Source organism: Macaca nemestrina, chromosome 2 (assembly GCF_043159975.1).
Source record: "Macaca nemestrina isolate mMacNem1 chromosome 2, mMacNem.hap1, whole genome shotgun sequence".
NCBI classification, from domain to species: Eukaryota; Metazoa; Chordata; class Mammalia; order Primates; family Cercopithecidae; genus Macaca; species Macaca nemestrina.
The window spans coordinates 60,014,652-60,029,409 of record NC_092126.1 but is presented as its reverse complement, the minus strand read 5'-3'; the positions used below and the strand labels follow the sequence as shown (position 1 = coordinate 60,029,409).

General features: G+C 39.3%; 1 protein-coding gene across 8 annotated transcripts in view; it reads left to right on the top strand.

Moving 5' to 3' along the window:
• Positions 1-14,758, top strand: part of LOC105488561 (ventricular zone expressed PH domain containing 1) — a 274,214-nt gene that overhangs the window by 251,371 nt on the left and 8,085 nt on the right. For 3 of the 8 annotated variants that reach the window (XR_011619844.1, XR_011619843.1, XR_011619842.1), the window contains exons 17-18: positions 13,518-13,672; positions 13,810-14,335. The gene's annotated coding sequence lies outside the window, so the exon portion shown is untranslated. Of the gene's footprint in view, positions 1-13,517; positions 13,673-13,809; positions 14,337-14,758 lie in introns of those variants that run through there. The other 5 variants (XR_011619848.1, XR_011619849.1, XR_011619846.1 and 2 more) reach the window with 4 other exon arrangements.

Sequence of the window (14,758 nt, the reverse complement as noted above, 5' to 3'; positions counted from 1 at the left end):
GTAAGGAGGGCCAGGGAATGGGCCAAAGGGCACTACAGAAGATTAAACTAATCTCAAGGAATTAAAAAAAAATGGGTTAACAGACTGATTGTTATAAACAAACTGATTGTTACAATGTTTCAAAATAACATTCCTCAGTGAAAATCACTAGCACAATGCTAGTATATAGAAAAAAACAAAAGTAATTGGGGTGGGTGCTCAGAACCATGTGACCCAAACAGACAGCATGTGGTGAGTCACAATGGAGTCAGGAATATAATTTAATGTGGAGGAATGGACAGACTGTTCAACTTTCAAACAAGGCTTATCCAAGTAGAATCAGGATTCTCTATAATTTATTTACATATTTCTATATGCAAGATATCAGTTTCAAAAAAGCAGGAAGTTAGGGAGGTTGTGACATTTTTGTCTCTGTTGTTTAACTAAAAGCCCCTGTGAAAAATGTGATGTCCCACAAAATGAAAAAATCACTATGAAAATTATGTCTATTTTGTCCTCTGCCACCATTAACTAAGCTGAAGTCCAGCCAGTTTGTTTTAAATTTCAAACCACTGGAAAGGACAGGCTCAGGAGGAATATGTGGAAGTTCAGAGGTTTCTGGGTTCTAGTGACAGGAGCAGAACAAAGTATGGCCACTTCAGATACAAAGTTTAAGAGGGTAAAGAGCCTCCTGAAGATGAAACTAAATAGCATGGCCAGTCACCGTGGCTCACACCTGTAATCCCAGATCTTTGGGAGGCCAAAGTGGGTGGATCACCTGAGGTCAGGAGTTTGAGACCAGGCTGGCCAACATGGCAAAACCCTGTCTCTACTAAAACTACAAAAATTAGGCCGGGCGCGGTGGCTCACGCCTGTAATCCTAGCACTTTGAGAGGCCAAGGCGGGCGGATCACGAGGTCAGGAGATCGAGACCATCCTGGCTAACACGGTGAAACTCCGTCTCTACTAAAAATACAAAAAAATTAGCCGGGCGTGGTGGCGGGCGCCTGTAGTCCCAGCTACTCAGGAGGCTGAGGCAGGAGGATGGCGTGAACTCAGGAGGCGGAGCTTGCAATGAGCGGAGATCGCGCCACTGCACTCCAGCCTGGGCGACAGAGCGAGACTCCGTCTCTTAAAAAAAAAAAAAAAAAAAAAAAAATTAGCCGGGTGTGGTGGTGGGTGCCTGTAATCCCACTACTCGGGAGGCTGAGGCAGGGGAATTGCTTGAACCCAGGAGGTAAAGGTTGCAGTGAGCCGAGATGGTGCCACTTCACTCCAGCTCTGGGCAACAGAGCGAGACTTTGTCTCAAAAATAATAAATAGATAAAATAGCAGATGCACACAAAGCTCTGTCGGCAGAGAATGCTGAAAATACCCAGAGGCTAAATTGATGATCTGGAGCACTGTGGAGGCAGGACACAACAGTCTCAGACCTACAACTGAGAGGGGATATTAAGAGATGCTTTCTGTAATTGAGAATGGATGCCTTGGGAGCATCATTTCATTTAAACAGTGAGTTTTAGTAGGCATTGCACGTAACGAAAACGAAGAGACCTTTAAAGCAGAATTTGTGTGTGTGCGTGTGTGTGCGTGTGTGCACGTGTGTGTGTGCACGCGCGTGTGTGTGTTATTAAGGAGAATTACATCATTACTGTGAAGTTATTCACTGACTTTATGTCTACATGCCAAAGTTTCAATACTAATAGCTTATCTATATGACTGTTTAAATTCACAAGCAAGTATTTGAAAGAATATGATTATAGACAGGTCGCTCTTTATTTTGAAATTCTTCAGAATAGAAAGAGTTGTAGAAAATAATACAATAAACCTCCTACAACCACCCCTCAGCTTATGAAATAAAGCAGTACATGTGCATCTGAAGCCCTCTATGTATCTCCTCCACATATGTAATTCCTTCCCTATCTCACACAGGTAACTACCATCCTGAATTTGTTAATTATTCCAATATATATCTATAACACCACCTATTTTTATGCCTTAAAAATACATAGTATGTTTTGCATATATTTAAACTTCAGGTAGTGTCATACAGCATGAATCGTTCTCTGTTTTCACATCTCATGTTTGCATCTATGTCTAATTGACTTTCTGTGCTGTATATAATTCCTTTGTATCATTCCATTGTTTTTAGGCTTTTGGATTCAGGTTCAAATATTCAATTTTTTATCCACTTTCTACAGGATGATTTTTTCTAATCTTTACAATGGCAAAAAAAAAAAAATGTTGCTATGGAAATACTGGTTCTTTGTGTGCAAAGTCAAAAGGTTTTTTGGCCAAAAATTCTCAAAGTATGGTCCACAGACCCCTGATGGGCCCAAGACTCTTTCAAGCAATTCATGAGGTCAAAACCATTTTCATAAGAAGAAAATGATACCATTTATCTTTTTCACTGTGTTAACATTTGCATTGATGGTGCAAAAGGAATATTAGGTAAACTGCTGGCATCTTAGCAGGAATCAAGGCAGCAGCATCCAGCAATACTAGTAATTATTGTATTCTTCACCATCATGCACTGGTGGTTTTAAAAAATCACTGAAGAATATTAATTTTACTAAATTTCAACAGTTACATAGTCATCTATTTAATATTTTGTATATTAAAGTAAGAAGTAAGCACAAAGTACTCTGTTACATGCCAAAGTACAATGGTCATCTCAAGAAAAAGCATTTGTGTGATTGTTTGAGTTGTAAGATGAACTACTACTTTTTTCGCTAAACATTATTTTTAAGAGGATGACTGAGACTGTGATTATTAAACTCTTGGGGTTTGGCAGACATTTTCTCAAAAGTGAATGATGTGAGCCTGCTACTCCAAAGAAAGCTGACTGTATTGTTGCTGATGATAAAATTTGAGCTTTCAAAACAAATTAGAAATTTTGAAAACTTGAATCCAACCCTGGATTTTTATACTTTACAGCTTCTCAGTATTTCATGATTTCTCTGATGATATGGGTGGTGATTTTTGACATTGTATAATGTAACTATATCAACATTTTGAAAATCTATGTAATTCAGTAAACCAATAATTTCCAAATGACCGATGCAAAATGTTACAAAATTATTCATGGGTAAAAAATCCACTCACAGTATAATATAAACTATGCATTTTAATTTAACAGAGTATGAAAAACTCATTGATATGGGTTCAAATAAGCTTTTAAGAAACTACCACTTGTTAGTTTTGGGTAAAGTATCAAAGAAGAATTGCCACAACTATCTGAAAAGGCCATTAAAATTCTCTTCCCTTTTCCAAATCTATATTTGTATGTATCTTTATTTTCTTTATGGACTTCAATCAAAACAGTATACCACAATAGACTGAATGTGGAAACAGAATCCAACTATCTTGTATTAAGCCAAGCATAATTACAGAAATGTAACATAATGGCACTATTCTCACTAAAATTTTTGTTTTGGAAAATATAATTAGTTTATAAAAATATGTCATTCATGTTAATATGTAATCAGTTTCTTACTGCCTTTTAAAGACTTAATGAATGTATTTTTAATTTCTCAGTTTTATTTTCTAATATGGTAAATATCAATAGAAACAACTCACATAGCCAAAAGCTCTTTGTTATCCTCAAAAATGCTTTAAAGTTTAAAAGGCTCCTGGGACCAAAGAGTTTAAGAACTGCTGACTTAGGGTATACTCGAGAGTTGAATTGCTAGATCATAATTTATCTTTACCAAATATTTGCCAGGTTATTCCCTAAAATGATTGTATCAATTTAAACTCTCACTTGCAGTGTATCAAAATGCCCATTGCTTACATCGTTGTCAGCATTTTGGACTCGGTTCAGACTTAATTTTTTTTATATCTGATAGGTGCCAAAGTGGTGGTGTTTTAGTCTGTATTCCTCTGATTACTGCTACTTTCCCCTTTCCGTGTATTTATTGGGTCTACAAATTTTCTTTCCTTTGAAATTCTTGTGTATATATACAGAGAGAGAGAGCACATTCTTCTTTTGTTTCTTTTTTCACATCAATTTTTACGGAGCTCTTTACATTTTCCAGGCATGCCTCCCTTAGTTGGTTTCTCTTCCTTTTTTTTTTCTTTGTCTCTTTTTTTTTTTCTTTTTTTTTTTTTTTTTTGAGGCAGGGTCACACTCTGTCACCCAGGCTGGAGTGCAGTGGCACGGTCACGACTCCCTGCAACCTCAACCTCCCAAGGCTCAGGTGATTCTCCTGCCTCAGCCACTGAGTGGCTGGAAATACAGGCACACATGATACCACACATGACTAATTTTTCTTTTTTTTTTTTTTTTGAGACAGAGTCTCGCTCTGTCGCCCAGGCTGGAGTGTAGTGGCAAGATCTTGGCTCACTGGAAGCTCCGCCTCCCGGGTTCACGCCATTCTCCTGCCTCAGCCTCCTGAGTAGCTGGGACTACAGTTGCCCGCCACCAAGCCCGGCTAATTTTTTGCATTTTTAGTAGAGACGGGGTTTCACCGTGTTAGCCAGGATGGTCCCCATCTCCTGACCTCGTGATCCACCCGCCTCGGACTCCCAAAGTGCTGAGATTACGGGCGTGAGCCAGCGTGCCCGGCCCACATGACTAATTTTTGTATTTTTAGTAGAGATGGGGTTTCTCCATGTTGCCCAAGCTAGTCTCAAACTCCTAGGCTCAAACGATCCACCCACCTTGGCCTCCCAAAGTGCTGGGATTACAGGTGTGAGCCACTGAGCCAGCCAAGTTTCTATTCTTTGTTTTACTTTTCACTTTTTAATTTTTGTGGAAGGTATAGTTTACATACAATGTAATTTTCGTATTGCATACAATATTATTTTCGTATTACATATGTTCAGTTCATGAGTTTTGACAACTGTATAAGCCAAAGATATCAATACCCAAAACAAAATATAGAATATTATGCTCATCCCAGAAAGTTCCTCATGCCCCTCCCCAGAGGCAATCAACATAGTTTAGACTGACCTATTCTGTAAGTTCACATGAATGAAGCTGGGCACGGTGGCTCATGTCTGTAATCCCAGCACTTTAGAGGCTGAGGCAGGTGGATCACCTGAGGTCAGGAATTTGAGACCACCCTGGCCAAAGCGAAACTCCATCTCAAAATTAAAAAAAATAAAAATACTTCACATAAATGGGATTATATAGTATGTATTTTTTGTGTGTTTGGCTTCTTTCTCTCAACTTAACATTTTTGAGATTCATCCAGGTGGCTATGTATTTTAGTAATTTATTCTTTTTTACTGCTGAGTACAATTCCATTGTATGAATATACCAAAATTTCTTTATCCATTCTCCAGCAGATAGACATTTTAATTGTTTCTGGTATTTGGCTATTGCTAGTAAGATGACCATAAACATTATTGTACAAATTCCTTTGTGACACATTTCCAGTTCTTTTCGGTAAAATACCTAGGAATTGAATGAAATACCTTCTACACATCTTACCTTCCATATGTTTTATCCTGTCTTTCATATTTTCACCTTTTCATCTCTTTGTACTACATTCTACAGAATCTCCTTAGATTTGTCACCCAATTCATTCATTCCTTCTCCAGCTGTGCCCTGCTGTTTGTCCCGTACACTGAGGTTTCATTTCAGTGGTTATATTTCCATTTCTAGAATTTTTACTTGATTCCTGTTTGTAATATTCTGGGTAATTTTGATAGTATCTTATTCCTTTCTCTTACTGTTTAATCCATATTTTACTGTTTTAATTACTTAAAATATCTTGCATTTAATATGTTCATTTTCTGAACTTTTGGGGAGCACTAATCACATTGCTTCTTCTCCTTTTTTTTTTTTTTTTTTCGAGATGGAATCTCTCTCTGTCATGCAGGCTGGAGTGCAATGGTATCTTCTTGGCTCACTACAACTTCCATCTCCTAGGTTCAAGTGATTCTCTTGCCTCAGCCTCCCAAGTAGCTGGGGCTACAGGCGTGTACCACCATGTCCGGCTAATTTTTCCTTTTTTAGTAGAGACGGGGTTTCATCATGTTGGCCAGGCTGGTCTTGAACTCCTGACCTCAAGTGACTCATCCACCTCAGCCTCCCAAAGTGCTAGGATCACAGGCATCAGCCACTGCGCCCAGCCACATTTGCTTCTTATTTGTTTTAATTTCTTACTCTTAGTAGCTTATTTTTTCATGTGTTCATAATTTTGGTTTGTAAGCTCATGTTGGTGAGGTTTATCTATAAGATTTATGCTATGAGAGCTATTTTGATAATATATATTACATATAATTATATTATGTAATTTTTTTGTAAATTAACTGCCCTCCACCCCATTCTAAATCTGGGAATGAAGAATGAGGCTTGGAGCCTTGCAGCAGGAAGAACTTAATCTGAACAAGAGGCAGAATTTTCCAGTGGTCCCCTCATTCTGGAAGCCTTGTCCCTAGTGGGCAGGGGAAGAAGGACAGTGGGGAGATCAAACTGTCACTTTTACAGTGCTAGGGCCCAGGTTAGTTACTGATTCCCCACTCTGAGCCCTAGGGCTCTGCCCTAACCTGGATCCCCTGGGGATCCCAAGGGAGTTCTTTGTGAAGAGGATGAGGCCAGGGATCTGGCCCTTTTAGAGGAAGAGGGCGCACTCGCTATGTTTGAACTATGGCTTAAGAAGCCCTCATGCACCCCATCACTCCCTTTTTCCCCATCGACAACATGAGATCACCAAACCCCAGCCTTCACTAGGCTGCCTCAGGGCAAGAAGCAACCAACTAATTTTATGGAGAATCTTGGGAGAGGGCATGGCAGGGAGCCCTTGGTGAGCTTGCATGGCTGCCAGGAAAGGATTTTTTTTTTTTCATTGTTCTGCCAGATGGTGGACGTGCTATCAAACTGGAACAATTTCATGTTAATATCTTGACTTGGAGTTTCTGACGACTCAGATTATATAAATTAAACCTCAAAGCCATGTATGGGCAGAATCTGAATTCTTTTCTACCCAGAGGCCAGGGGAAGCAGACAACTTTGCTTGTCATTCCCCTTTGCCTGAGCATCTTTTTTCTGGTGGCATAGCCTTTTGGGGGCCGTAGCCATTTATGCAGAGCCTTGGTTCTACCTCCCCACCTTGCACAGGCTAGGGCCTTCCCTATTGTACCAGCATGTCAGAAACCCAAACCTCTTGATTGCCAAGATCCCCAAATACCCTCAAACAGGATCCCTCAAGCAGGACTGGGGACTAGTGTAAGCATCACCTCACCACTTCTGGTGTATGAGAGTTTCTTCTGTTTCCTTTGAGCTCAATATTTTAGAGACTACGTATTATATTTGACTCATCATTTCTAGGTGTTTTGTATTGAGAGGTTTTTCAGGGTATCCAGTTTGTTATGATGACAAAATTAACAGTCCACAAGCTGTTACTTTCCTCCCACTAAAATCATCAGTGAGTAATGGCCACTCTTCAGTCTTTCTCCAAGTCGGAGACCAACTTCTTCATAGTTAGGACAGGGATACTATCCAATTATCCAATTAATAGACAAACATACCCTGCAGAGAAATCTTCCTCATGTCTGAAACGTTCCTGCCAAATTCCTTAACTTTATCAGGTTCTAAGAGTTCCTGGATTACTCAAAAAGTTTATCAATGTGAGTTTCTTGCGAGAACATTCTAGGAAGTTTAATTGGGAACACAAAAAATATAGAGCCATTTGAAATGATCCAAGTGGGACTCAGGTGGGTTCCATAGTCTTTGCATGTTAGAACACACTTGCTTAAAGCTTCTACTCCACGTTTGTTTTGTCTTGTTTTCAATTAATGAAGCAGATGAGTCAAAAAAAATTAAAACCTAGACTTGCTCAAAAACACAAAATTTTCTTGGTGAATCTCACTTTTAGGTAAGATTCTGAAAAGAAAATAATGTTGGTTTGGATAAATTGCAACTAGTTGATCTTGCTGGTTTAGCAACATATTGCTGTACTAAGGAAGAAGATGGTGCAATTTCCCTGTAATCTTCAGCCCCCACATGAAGTGCGTTCTTTCCTAATTATGGTTTGAAAATCAAAACGCCTGTGTTAAAGGCCATTTACTTACTGAATGGCAAATAGGAGAACAAGCATAAACAACTGGTCAGAGAAAATGGCTTTTTAAACCCCCAGCCATTTACACAGGGCCAGAGAAAAAGATCAAGCTTCTCATGGCACAAAAAAACCACGACCGTAGTTACCTCCTGATATTAAGATCCCTATAATGACTAAATATTCAGAGTTAGGCATGAAGAATATTTCGGAGTAGGAGATTAAATGGGAAGGAAAAGGATAATGTCCTAAAAATGAGCCACTAACTACAGAAATACTTCACTATGGTCTGAACATTTCTTCTAAAATTCATATGTTGAAACTTAATTGCCAGTGTAATAGTATCATGAGGTGGGGCATTTTGAAGATGTTTAAATTATAAGGGGAAAGCTCTCATGGATAGGATTAAGGCCCTTTTAAGAGGGCTTCAGAGAGTGGGTTCTCTGTCTTCTGTTGCTCTGCCATGTTGTTTATTCCCTCTGGAGGAAGCAGGATTCAGTGTGCCACCTTGGAAGCAGAAATATCTTCCCCAGACACTGAACCTGTCAGCGTCTTGATCTTGGACTTCCCAGCCTCCAGAACTGTGAGAAATATACTTCTGTTCTTTATAAATTACCCAGCCTGAGGTATTATGTTATAGCAGCATAAACAAACTAAGACATACATCAAAACAATAATCCATAAAGAATCAAAGACTAGACCTTTTAAGCTAACTTGGGCTCAACTGGACATTATGATGCTTTATTCTTGGTAATCCACCTTTTGACCATGAGGACTTTCTCGCAGTAACTCTCTTCGGTGCCCTCCTCACATAATACCTGCATCTTACACCCCTTCCTCCCACACTGGAACACTGTCTGCCCTCCCATTGGGCAGAGTGGCTGGGTGATGTGGTGTGGTGATCTGGAAAGATCCAGCAACTGCAACAGGAGACATATAGAGAACTCTATCAGGAGGCTCCCAGAAGAGAGAGTAGGCAAAAGTTTGGAAAGTAGACAGCTTTGCAATCAAAATGATGACCCATCCAAAGAGGGTAGATTCTAGGACTGTGATCCTTGGGGGGATTTGTGGTGAGGGAACTTAGGCAGAACCCCATTTCAAAAGGCAGTAAGGGATGTTGTTCAAGTACTTCCTTCAGCAGTAAGCCTGTCCAGAGATTCAGGGCTACTTGATAGGCAAGGTTCCCACACTGGTTACCTCTATAGCCGTTGCAGCACTAGGGGGAGCCCTAAGGCAGGCTGATGCAGTGCTGGGTTGCATCCAAAGCACATGCCCCAGAGACCAGCGCAGCACTGGGGTGCTGCTAAAAAATACTCTGCATTACTAATCACCAGGCAAATATAAACCTAATCACCAGGGAAGTGTAAATCAAAACTACAATGAGATATCACCTCACCCAGTTAGAATGGCCATTAATAAAAAGACAAAAAAATAGCAAGTGCTGGTGAGGATGTGGAGGAAAGGGAATCCTTATACACTGGTGGTGAGAATGTAAATTAGTACAGCAATTGTGAAAAACAATATGTAGGTTCCTCAAAAAAATTAAAAATATAACAATCATATGATCCAGCAATTCCACTACTGAGTATATATGTAAAGGAATTGTAATCAGCAGGTCATCTGTTTACATAAGCAAATGAAAAAAAAAATCAGTTAAGTCAAAGAGTTATTTGCATTCTCACATTTTTCACAGCACTATTCACAATAGCCAAGATATGGAAACAATCTAAGTACCCATGAAATGAAGGGATAAGGAAAATGTGGTGTATATATACACAATGAAATACTATTCATCCATACAAGAGAATGAAATCCTGCCATTTGCACAACATGGATGAACCTGGAGGATGTTATATTAAGTGAAATAAGCCAGGCACAGAAAGACATACTGCATGATCTCACTCATACATGGAATTTTAAAAAGTTGCTCTTATAGAAGTAGAGAGTAGTAAAGTAGTTACCAGCTTGGGTGGTTGGGGAAAGCGGAATGTGGGAAGATGTCAGTCAAAGGATACATAATTACCGTTAGACAGGAGGAAGAAACTTCAAGAGGTCTATTGTACAGCATGGTGACTATAGTTAATGACAATATATTGCATTCTTGAAAAATATAGAGAGAGTAGATGTTATGTGATCTTACCACAAAAATAATTACTATGTGAGGTAATGCATTTGTTAATTAGCTAGATTTAACTATTCCACAGTACAATGTTATCTGTCAATTTTAAAACAAATAATAAACCACATACAATATAATTCGGAAAAAAAAGCAGAGACTAAACAAGGGCAGAGGAAAGGAACTAAGAGGACCAGCAGCTAGTTGAAATGGATCCCAAAACCAAGAGAGTGATCACAAGGATAGAGACAGGGGTCTAGGAGCCAGATCAAGGACTCACTCAGTGTTGCAGACAATCATTTGAGATAACACGGGCTCCTCCAAGGCATCCTTCCCCGAGGGCTTCTTTGTGCCCATTACTCTTCTTGATGCAGCAAGAAGAAAGAATCAAATTATTGGCCATGACTACCAAAATAGGCTCTCAATATTCGTAACAGAAATGATCATATTAAAAGCTAAAATGTTTAGAGACAAACGATTATTTTGGTTCCAAAAGCTCCGCTCAATTTCTAAAGGTCTGAACAAAAAGTTTATAATATAAACACTGGAGTTGGAAAGATCACAGGGTAATGTAAAAGCCATTTCTTTCCTCTCAGCACAGCCACTGCTGCCTACCTAGAACAGAGGCAAATCTCACAGTTGTGAGGAAGAAGATAATGGGGAAAAAAGAGCAAGAAAACAAGTAATTGATATGAATTCCTGAGAAAAGGGCCTCCATGGAGCTGGGGTGAAGCCTCTAGAAGAAACCTAAAGTAGTTTTGGGGAGGACCTGAGAGCATAGTAAACTTCTGCTTCCCTTCCCAGGATGTAGCCCAGAGATACCTAAAGCCTCTTGGAGAAGCCTATATCAAACATTAGGCTACAGCTGAAAACTGGCAAAGTCTGAGAGATGTCCTGGTAGATCGGCCTGAGCACAGCTTCACCGAGACTCAGCACCTCCAGTGGTACAGGAAAGCAGACAGGAGTTCCCAGGGCCCCCTTGAAAAGGGTTCAGGAAAGCAAAGAGAGGTCCTGAGATAGGGATGGAGGGCACAGGTGCCTGGAACTAGCACATGAAGGCCCATGGCCGGGACATAATGGGATGCCGGTGCACAATAAGAAGGATCAGACAGATGGAGTTATATCTTATAGATGCCAGAAGACAGAGATGTCTATCAACCAGATTCACCCTCTTTACCAAATCCTGGATGAGAGAAAAGTTACCTCATCCCCAACCCCCAGGTCTTACAGCACCCATGGGACACAGAGATACCTTCAATTGGCTGTATTAAGAGTTCTACCACAAAATGGCCATAGGGGCTCAAGAGCTAAACTAAGCTGGGTTGTAGGGAAATAAAGTTACATCTTTGCTCACCTGAATTTTGTGACTGTGAAATTTATATCTGCTAACAGATCTGGATCCAGAATAACTCTGATTTAACGCTGAAATCTCCTAAACTACTGGCTTGGGACATCATAAGTTTTCACTAATTGAATTGTACAGAATCCAGAAATATATAACTATGAAATAAAATTTTGTATAAAGCTACATTTCAGACTAGTGAAGAAAAGCATATTCAATAAGTCAATTTGGTATAACTAGTAACAACTTGGGGAAAAAATTAAGACAAATCTCATCTCACTCTTATACCAAAGTAAATTTCATAAAGATCAAAGATTTAAACCCTGAAAAAGAAACTAGAAAAATGCCTAAAGAAAACTGGGTGTATTTATTCATAATCTTAGAATGAAGAAGACTTTTTAAAGAATGATACAAAACATAGAAGCATGATGAATATTAATAAATTTAGCTGCAAATATTTTTAAATTTCTATGCAATAAAATATAATAATGAACAAAATCAAAGACAATTGGTAAACTGGCAATATTGTTTACAACCCATGTTGTAGATAAAGGGCTAGCTTCCTAAATTTAAAAGGAATGTGTATATACCAGGTGCAGTGGCTCACGCCTGTAATCCCAACACTCTGGGAGGCCAAGGCAGGCAGATCACTTGAGGCTGGGAGATTGAGACCAGTCTGGTCAACATGAAAACCCTGTATCTACTAAAAATACAAAAAATTAGCTGGGTGTGGTGATGCCTGCCTATAATCCCAGCCACTCATGAGGCTGAGGCAGGAGAAACACTTGAACCCAGGAGGCAGAGATTGCAGTAAGCCAAGATCACGCCACTGCATTCCAGCCTGGATGACAGAATGAGACTCTGTCTCAGCAACAAACAAACAAAAAAGAAGGTACACTCCAGATATACTTGCAAAAGTATTCCATCAAATATGTTCATTACAGTATCATTTTTAGTAAAAATATATGTTATTATATATTATACATTATAATATACAATTATATATTATAATATTTTGTAATAAAAATAGATATTTTTTTTACTAAAATTTTCTTTAAGAAAGGAACTAAGGAAGGATTGCCTGAGGCAGACCATACAAATGGCAGGTAGGGGTCTTGGACAGTATAGACTTGACACAGTTATATTTCTCAGCTAACAAAATAATACCTCATCCTTTATTCATACCATAAGGCTTTTGTATTTTCTTTTTAATTAACTTACCAAAAAATATTGATTAGAGTCCTACTATATTCTAAGGATAGTCTATTACATCTTTTCAATAAAGCTGGACCTTGAGGGATTGGTGTAATTTCACCAAGTAGAAAAGACAGGTAAGGCATTACAGAAGGACAAACAAACATGGGGCCATGAAAGTTTATGGTGTGCTTGATGTGCAGGATAGAGCACACATGTATTACATGGGGGGTGGAAAGGGGTGCAGAAGCAGTGTAGCCAGAAAATGAGGCTGCAGCCAGACTCTGCTGCAGAAGCCATTGGTTTTTCAGCAAAAGATTATTATTGTTAAATTTGTATTTTAGAAAACAACTCTGGCAGCTGTGTGCAGGATGGAATGAACAGAGAAGGAGGCAAGAAGGCCAGATAGCTGACTGATGCAACAGGTGATGAGGTCAGAACAAGGGCAGAAGATAGAATGGACAAGAGAGAGACACTGGGAACATTTCAGAGATAGTTTAAACAGAATGTGGCTACTTATAAGATGTGGGAAATGAAGGAGATTAAATCATTTGATATAGTATTAACAACACATAGTTGATCAAATGTGAGAGGCAAAGAAAATGAACACATTTCTAGTTTTGTTGACTATGAGAAGGCGAAGCTTTTAATCAACACAAAGAGTCCAGAAAGGGAAGCATTTTGGTAGAGGACTGGAAGATATGCTAAATTTTGGAGGCACTGGGTTTAAGGTACCTATGGGGCACGTAGACACAGATGTCTGACTGGTATGTGGAAACATGGCAGGAACACTGGGTGTGAAAAAGACTGCACAAGCATATGGATAATGCTAGAAGAGAAGGGTGTGGAGATAGACCTTCAGAGAATCTTTGCATTTCAGGTCTGGGTCAAGGAAGAGGAGTCAGCCAAGAAGCTGGAGAAGGAAGAGAGAGTGTGAAGAAAAAGTAGTGACCCAAAGCCACAAGTGGAGTGAGCGAGGGAAACCAGCCCTGAATGGTAGAACTACAGAGTGAGACCAACAGAATCCCATGGAAGGTGGGCAGCATAATCTGTCTCCTCAGCCCCACTCAATTTCCCCCGCTGCTCTATAATTTGAAGAATTGTTCAGCTTTTCATATAAAAACTCGCAAATACTTTCAAAAAAGTAAGTGGTATATTCCTTTTTATCCTAGGGATTCATAAATATGAAAGATGAAGCAACTCTCCCTACACCACTTGGCAAGTCAAGGACAATGAAGTTTAGAGTTTCCCAGGCCTTAGTCCAAGACCCAGCAGCCAAACCTTTCAAGCACAGAAATAAACAAAACCAGCAAAATAAACCAGAGTTGACCAAAAAAAACCATGCAAATTAAATTGTGTATTTTTTCTATTTTCATGAGAAAACTTGCTTCTGACAAAAATACTAGATTCCTTTCTTATGTTTTATATGGTGTGTTCTTGTTCCTTTTTAAGTCTCTTAAAAAAATTTCCCCATAATCTTCATGTTCCTTGAATCCTGCCAAAGCCATGGACATTCCTGAAGAGTAGATTTATTTAGAATACTGAATCAACAATTTCTACGCATTTCATTTCACTACGTTTTTGGGAGTCACTAATTGTTTAATCTTGTAATTAATCTAAAGCCCTTCTAATTGTGTTTGCTCAGAAAAAAACAAACTGACTCAGATTGCAATAACATACTATTAGACATGCCTTGGAATTTATATAAGAAACCAATAAGTTAGCATAAAAATAATTGAGATGTATATATTATGACTTAAAGCTGCCAGGCCCAGGTATGGTGGCTCACTCCTGTAATCCCAGCATTCCGGAAGGCCGAGGCAGGCGGATCACCTGAGATCAGGAGCTCAAGGCCAACCTAGCCCACATGGTGAAACCCCATCTCTACTAAAAAAACACAAAAATTATCTGGGCATGGTGGCATGCATCTGTAGTGCCAGCTACTCAGGAGGCTGAGGCAGGAGAATTGCATGAACCCGGGAGGTGGATGTAGATGGTGCAGTGAGCCAGGATCACACCACTGCACTCCAGCCTGGGCAACAGAGCAAGATAGCCTCAAAACAAAACAAAACAAAAAAAGACTTAAATCTTTCAAAGCAAATAAACAAGATACAAAGATGT